Consider the following 7,763-nt stretch of genomic DNA (forward strand, 5'->3'; position numbering starts at 1 on the left):
AGGAGTGTTTCTCAGGGGCCTACAACTAGAAGTTCATAAGTTCGTGGAATTGAGAAGACCAGTCAATCTGCAAGCTGCAGTGGAAGGTGCAAGATTGTATGACAAAGTTGAAGCAAGGCTATCAATAACTCCAGGAATAGGAGTCTTACCTCCTCCCATGCCTGGAATGGTATACCCACCAAATGCAGTCCCAGGGACAGTTCCCTACCCCTATCCCCAGATGCAAATAGTGCTGCAGTATAGTGCACCTAATCCAGTGTGGTCACTGTAGACGACAGTGCCTCAAATGATGGTTCAACCACAACAATAGTGGCCTCAAACAGTCCATCCAATGGCGACTCAACAACAGTGGAATCCTACCAATTGGAATCAATAACCCCAAGTCTCAACAGGAGCTCTGAATCAGAGCCAGAGCAGAGGACCTTCTGGATCTACCCAACAGTGTATGGAGTAATTACAGAAGGTTCCCAAAACCCTACCACAAGCACATCAGGAGGTGAAAATCTAAAGGACTACTTATCCAACTTAGTTGCAAGTATCAAGAAAGAGCTTCTGGATGTGATTACAGAGCAGCTACAGATGTTGAAGGTGAATACTGCCAATATATTCACTCCTGCGGGAGCTGGAAGAGATGTGATGTGCTCTAATACATGGTGCGAAAAGTGTCATCAAGCAGGACATTTAGCCACTGAATGTACCCGAAAACCAACCATTCCTGGAGCCTTCTGTTCCTATTGTTTGCAGAAGGACCATATAGAGGATATTTGCTCTCTGAAAGAGATGCATGAACGAAGACAGAAGGATGAAAATGCAAGATTCAACTTGCTGGAATCCAAAATGACAACACAAGATATTGGACCCAAGCCTAGAGAGTTTGGTCCAAGGAGATTTCCCTCTCAAAGTTACAGAGGATGACAGTCTGGCAGTGGTCAGAGATCGGAGTGGAATGTTATAGGTATAGAGAAAAGGAACATATCTCCCCAAATTGTCCAAACCCTAGACGATCAGTGGATTACAAGCCCTTATGTAGCCCATGCAAAGGAGAAGGCCACACTGCAAAGGACTGTCCTAATCCAGCCCCCTGTAAAGGCCAATGCCACTGATAGCCAACAGAAGGTACAAGAGCCTGCTTCCAATTTGGTAGAGTTGGAAGTTGTTGCTGTTACGCATACCAGGAAGAAGGAACCAGTGGTACAGAATGAAAATAACTCTCCTGCCAAGACTGTGAAGTTTAACCTACCTATAGAGAGACATAGCAGTACAGAACATAACAGTACAATACAGAGCACTACAGTGTCACAGAGGGATACAGAGACAGGACTAGAGGCCCAGGAGATGGATGATACAGAAGCACTTCTAGAGACAGAAGAAGTGCCGATGCAGCAATTGTTAGCAGAAAAAGGAAAGATGAAAATGGGTGTAGCCCCATTCCCCAGCCGGCTGGAGAAGCCTGTGGATCCTATTAAAGATTATGACTTGGTCAAAGACCTAGATACTTTTAAACCAAACTTAACATTTCGGCAGTTTGCTGATGCTATCTCCCAGCTACTGAAAGAGATTCAAAAGCATCTTGACAAGAAGACGTGGATTGAGGATTGCTCCTTCAACAGCGACCAAGACCAATAAGGCCCCGGAGCTTGTAAAGAAAGTCGATGTGGCTAATGCCTTTCTAGATCTAGGAACCCCAGAGATTAGTGTATGTATAGAATGATGCTTCATTTCAGATGCATTGATTGATGGAGGCTCATCAGTAAACATAATGACGGATGTCACAATGAAGGACTTAGGGTTGCAAGGAATTCAACCTACACAGCGACTTATCAAATTGGCAGACCAAAGCAGAGTCAAACCGTTGGGCATCCTCCCATACGTAAAAACAACCCTTGTAGGAAGAGATTATTGGTTGACATATTTGGTGGTCAAACCAAATTCTTATGGGACCTCATACCTTCTGCTGTTGGGAAGACCTTGGCTTTTTGAAGCAAGAGCCAGGACGGACTTGTTCAAAGGAACCCTAACCCTAGGCAGAGGACCCAACAAAGCAGTGTTAAAGCTATATGGATCACAAAAAGGCAATGGATCCACATCCATTGAAGTCATAACCGACTCCTCTAACGAGGCAATAGATGGTACATCAGGAGATGAAGAAGCTGTTAAGTAGATCTTTCCTAAGAAAACAGAGGCACAGTCCCTAACAATGGGCATTGTAAGCCAACTACCAAGTGAAGTAAAATCCTTGTCCATGGGAGAATACCTCCTGTCTCAACTGGAATTAATTTCTGAAATCACCTCTGATAGTGAAATAGAAGCATGGATGTACTGTTCTCCCTGTTACATGACAGTCGGCAGAGACAGTATAAAGACAGTACAGTTACAGAGCAGAGTCAGTACAGAGGCAGAACAGATACAGAGCGGCTACAGAATAGAGACAGAGCAGATACAGAGACAGTAACAGATACAGAGCCAGAGTCAGAGGTAGAAGCAGAGTCAGAATTGGTGGTAGAAGTAGAAGCGCATACAGAGGCAGAAGATTTGTTCTTCTCCTATAGAGCCTCTACAGAAGCAAAGACAGAGCTTCTAGAGGATGAGGATGAAAATGTGATTATCCTTTCTTGAGTAATGGATATCGCCTGAAGAAGTACTTCCCTCCCTGGGGAACTTGACAATCACAGTCGATCTACCCTTTCCCTTTTGGGCGTTGCACTGTCCTTCTTGTTGTGCTTCTGATAGCCCTTATGCTTCTCCTCATGAGGTGGTCTCGTTTTGCTACCCCCTCGCAGAAACATCTCAACCCAACATTGTTCTCTTCTTGTCTGATCCAACAACGGTGCCGAGGTTGGTCCTGATATATAGTATTTCTACCATTCTCTTTATTAAGAAATAAAAAAGAAAAAAAATAAAAAAAAATAAAAAAAAAGAAAAGAAAAAAAGGAGAAAAGAAAAAGCAAAAGAAAAGAAGAAGAAGAAAAACAAACGAAACTGTTATGGGAGAAAATGAAGAAATTCCCTGTCATAACAGGCCTCGTTCCAAGAAAAGGTAGAAACACCCTTGGGCAAGAAGCTGACTATGGAAAAGGTGGTAACACCCTGCAGTTTAGGATAGCTGACTCATCACCAGCAGAACCTCTTCAGAAAGTAATTTGAAGCCACCTCCCTTGGTGCACTGTCTCTAGAATATCAGTCCGTCTGCCCTTCTTAACATACGCCTCTTCTTACAAATCATTGACGTACATGATTTGTAGGCTGCCTCCTTGGGTATACCTCCTCTTGAAGATCCTGATGACAACAACAGTTGACATGTTCTGCATCACCAACCCCTTGAGTGATGTGAGCTTTCATCCTAATAGGATGGGGATGTGAGTATGGGCTGCCCTCTGTATCTATCAGAGAGTGAGACAGAGGGTGGGGTGAGTGACCAGTCTTTCCTTTCAAATCAAATGAGAGGTGAGAAGTGTGAACGGAGTGTTGCACACATGGGAAGGGCTTCTCAATGCACAAAGCACGATTTGTTTCTGTACACTGCACCATAAGGCTCTCTGGCCTTCCTTCTTGCACTGTATGCCGACACAGGGCGGGATGCACAATTGCATTATCAAATGCGCACAAGGCATACAACCTTTGCACAAGTGATCGTGAGGATTACATCAACGGGTTTCAGGACATGGCTACCCTCTGTATCTTTCAACAGAGCGTGAGACAGAGGGTGGGACTGAGTGTGATAGGATTTTCTTCAATCAATTACCGATGAGAGGTGAGGATTAAGGGACGTTACGACCTTTGGAGTCAGGTACGTTCCCATTTTCCTATGCACCCATGGGCTGGGTTTCTGCCATCAACACATGACACATCATTTTGTTCTACACACTGCACTACAAGGCTCCCTGGCCTTTCTCCTTGCACCTATGCTAGACGGGTTGGACGCACTGATGCACCATCAATTGTGCACCTTGGCATACTCCCTCTGCACCATTCCTTTGACGATTCCTAAATCGGGTGTGAGCTCTGGGTTTTTATCCTAATTTCCTTGAGTGATATTAGTCATGGGGCGAGTGACTGCTCTTTCATTCCATATGAGTGATTGTGAGTTGAGTGCAATATTCCTCATCATCGACGAATTTCATGTGATTCCTTCAACCAGCTACCTCCATGGGTGCTGCCGCTTGGTACCTGCCACGACGGCTGAAGAATGTGTATTGTGCAGATACCTTGTTACCTCCTGTAGCCAACAACGACAGTGGACATGCCATCGACAGTCAATCTTGATTCTCGATAACGTGGGCCAAGTTTTTCTAACCCTACACCTTCTGTTGTTAGTGACGGTCATGTTTTAAGTGTGGGGACGTTAGCGGTTGGTCTATTGTGTGGTACTAGGTCCTTGTTGCTCGGTCAACCCTATCCGTTAAGGTTTTAAGTGTGGGGACGCATCCCTGCGCATCTACATTGCATACCCCTCTGCAGGAGAAGAGGATGAAAAGAAGAAGGAAAGGAAGAAGAGAGGGAGAGAAGAAGAGAAGGAGAGAGAGAAGAGAGGAAGGAAAAGAAAGAGGAGAGAGAGAAAAGGAGAAGAAGAAGTGAAGAAGAAGAGGTAGAAGGAGAGAAGAGAGAAGTAGAAAAAGAAGAAGAAGAGGAAGGAGAGAGAGAAAGAAGGAGAAGAGAAAGAGAGGGGAAGAGAGTTGGAGAATGAAGAGGGTTCGAGGAACCACACTCAAGCCACCCCCTCATCGGCAAAGGATCCCCTGCCCATGACATTTCCCTCCCGAACCGGTCATCTTGAAGGCCGCTAAGGCCCGGACTATCCAAACCCCAAGTAAAAATGGCTCCCAAGAAGAAAATCGCGGGAAGCGTAGGTACCAAAGCTACTGTTGGTACCGGTAATGTGGGAGAGGCGAGCGGAGTGACCAACGCAATAAATTCCCCTATGAACACGAATCAAACCTAGGTTCTTTAAGTGTTATAGTTAATTATGTATTATTTCTCGTGGAAGAGATAAAAGGGTTAGCTACGTGCATGGAACAAGGATGAGTTGTAGGATTTTTGTTTACTAAATGGTAGAGTACGGAGTTCACATAAGTTTGTATTCATGAAATGATAGCTTTTAAACACATGAAATGATAGTTTTCGATGGATAGAAACCTAGACCTTTTGAGATCTGGTGCATTAGGAATAAGTATAATTGCCTGTGAATTTTTTTATCGATCATGCTATGGACTATTGCAAATGGATACACTCCTAGCTTAATTGAAGCTGGTGATCTAACCCTAAATGGATTGTTGATCCAAGTTATGCTTGGTTGTTTGAAAAGGTTGTAAATCCCTTGAGCAAGTGTTTTGATACATCCAAGTTGAATTCTGATTGTGCATGCAATGGGATTGCGATGCCTTGAAGCAAGAGGTTGTGCATTCAACTATTTGTTAATGTGGTTTTGGATGTTAATCCAAGTGGGGTGTGTTTGATGATTGCATGGCCGGGTCTGAGATGACTAATTGCCATGGAAACAAAAGGGATGTTTTTCCTAGTTGTTAACCCCCCGTTGAGATGGCGGAAAAATGGAGGAAAAAGCAAAAGGAAGATGGAAAAAGAGTAAAGACATGCAGGCGGCCTCTAAAGATGAACCAGGGCAAAAAGCGCAACCTTAAAAGAAAAGGCGCCTCAAAAAACTTGGAAAATTATTGTAAAAGAGCGCCAGGCTCCCTCCAGTGCCAATTGTAAAAATATTAGATGGGTGTAGGCTAGAGGCACAAGGCTAGAAGAGGGAAACGGAAAAAGGACCTTGCCACAATGGCCGGTCATGTAAAAAAGGGATGGGTACCCATGGGATTTTAGGGTTTGTATATATAAAGTTCAAAAAGTGAATAAGAGATCATTCTTGTGTGTGGCAAAAAAGTAGCTCTCCTCTTCTTCTTCTTCTTTCTTGCTTGAGCTTGTGCTTGAGAGAGGGAGTGTGAGGGAGTGAGTGTGTGAGGGTGAGAGACCGTGGGGTGGAGAAGCTCTCCATCTTCTCCTCTCTTCTTCTCTTCTCTTCTCTTCTCTTCTCTTGCTTGCGGTGATGGAGCTTGGAGCATGGAGCTTGAGGATGGAGCTTGTTTGAAGCTTGCACTTGGATTGTGAAGCTACCGGAGTGCACGGGAGAGGAGATAACTCGAATGGAATGGAGGTAAGCTCACTACACCCGTGGATATGGATGGCATGTCGGCTATGTGAGAGGTAGCCATTAGCGCTCGGCTTGGAATGCTTGAAACAATAAGCGGTCCATGGGTCTTGGCAGTTGAGCGAAAGCTCCCACATTTTGGTTCCATTGCCGGGACCAACGGATTCAAGCTTGAGCACTTGTGCGCCTCATATCAAGCATCGAAGTAAGGGATTCATCCCCGAAACGGAGCTTGAGATAGGTAGGGAGTTTGGGTGTCTTTGATCTTCAAAACAAGTAAGTATTTTGGGTTATTTTGTTTGTTTGATGATTAGGAAACATGGAGAAATCATTTTAGTATTTTGCTTTTGATTCTTGTTGCATTTAGAGTAGGATAGGATTAGGAAATCGCACCAGAGAAGGGTAGAGTCTATTGTTGCAAAACAGGGCCAAAAAGTCGTGCAAAAATGGCAAAAAGCTCGCTTGGGATGCTTAAGATTGGCAAGTGAGTGATTGGGGGCATAATACCATATCGGAGAAGGGGTATAAGAGCCAAGAGGCCAAGGAAGGACTCATTTGCAACCATTTCAGTGTGAAAGAGAGAGAGAGAGAGAGAGAGAGAGAGAGAGAGAGAGAGAGAGAGAGAGAGAGAGAGAGAGAGAGAGAGAGAGAGAGAGAGAGAAGAGCTACCGCCCGATTCAATTTGATCGCACCAACGACGAGCCCGCCACTCTATCCAGGTATATGAATCCCTTCTCTTACCCCCTTAGGTAGGATCTGGAGGGTTGTGCCTGGTATGATTGAGTGAAGCACGAGAAGCGATCGAAATCGAGCTCGCGCTGTTTACGTGCGCCGCGCTCGGCCCGTCCGAATGGCCACTTCTGGGCCGAGTCCCAGAATCGGCCCTCGGCCCCTCGCCATTCGGCCCATCCGGCCAAAACCCTAATCGGCCCGTCCGAGTCTATCATTCGAACCATGGAGAAATTCGGCCCTCTACCACATGTCAAATTCGATCCTCGGCCCACTTGCCTCGGCCCGTCCAAACAACCTTGTCCGAATCAACCACTCGGCCCGTCCGAGCCAATCCGTCCGAGTGACTTCGTTCGAGTTCTAAATTCGGCCCTCGGCCCATGCGCCTCGGCCATCCGAGTAACCCACTCAGACCCTGCAATTCGGACCAGTTGGGCGGAGTGCAGATTTTTACTAAATTTTTAGAAATTGGACTTGACTCGGCTAGAGCTCAGCAGCGCAAACTGTCGAAAGCCCTTAGGACGCTCAGAACTTGATTCTGGCACACGAAATAGGCAAAATCGTAGGGCGCCACCGCTTAGCAGCTAGAAGTGGGCAGTTGCGAGACCCAGAGGCTTAGATGCAAACCGCTGAGTTATAAAGCCTGATTGGACCAAAACGAACGAGGCAACATCTTAGAGAAACCCTAAACCTTGACAAGACGGCCAAAAAATTAACCAACAAGCTTATTCGGCCCAAAACAACACGAGAGTGTGTAAGACGTCTAGGAATTGGTTGCCGCACTCACCTTGAATTTCCACACTTGAAGTACACTTAAGGAAACTGAAAGCCTGATTGAGCACAAGTGCATAGGGAAAGACATATTGAGTGGCCATAAATTGAGGAC

Source organism: Lygodium microphyllum, chromosome 25 (genome assembly GCF_053477565.2).
Source record: "Lygodium microphyllum isolate KBCC chromosome 25, Lygodium_microphyllum_v1.1.10, whole genome shotgun sequence".
In the NCBI taxonomy this organism is placed as follows: domain Eukaryota; kingdom Viridiplantae; phylum Streptophyta; class Polypodiopsida; order Schizaeales; family Lygodiaceae; genus Lygodium; species Lygodium microphyllum.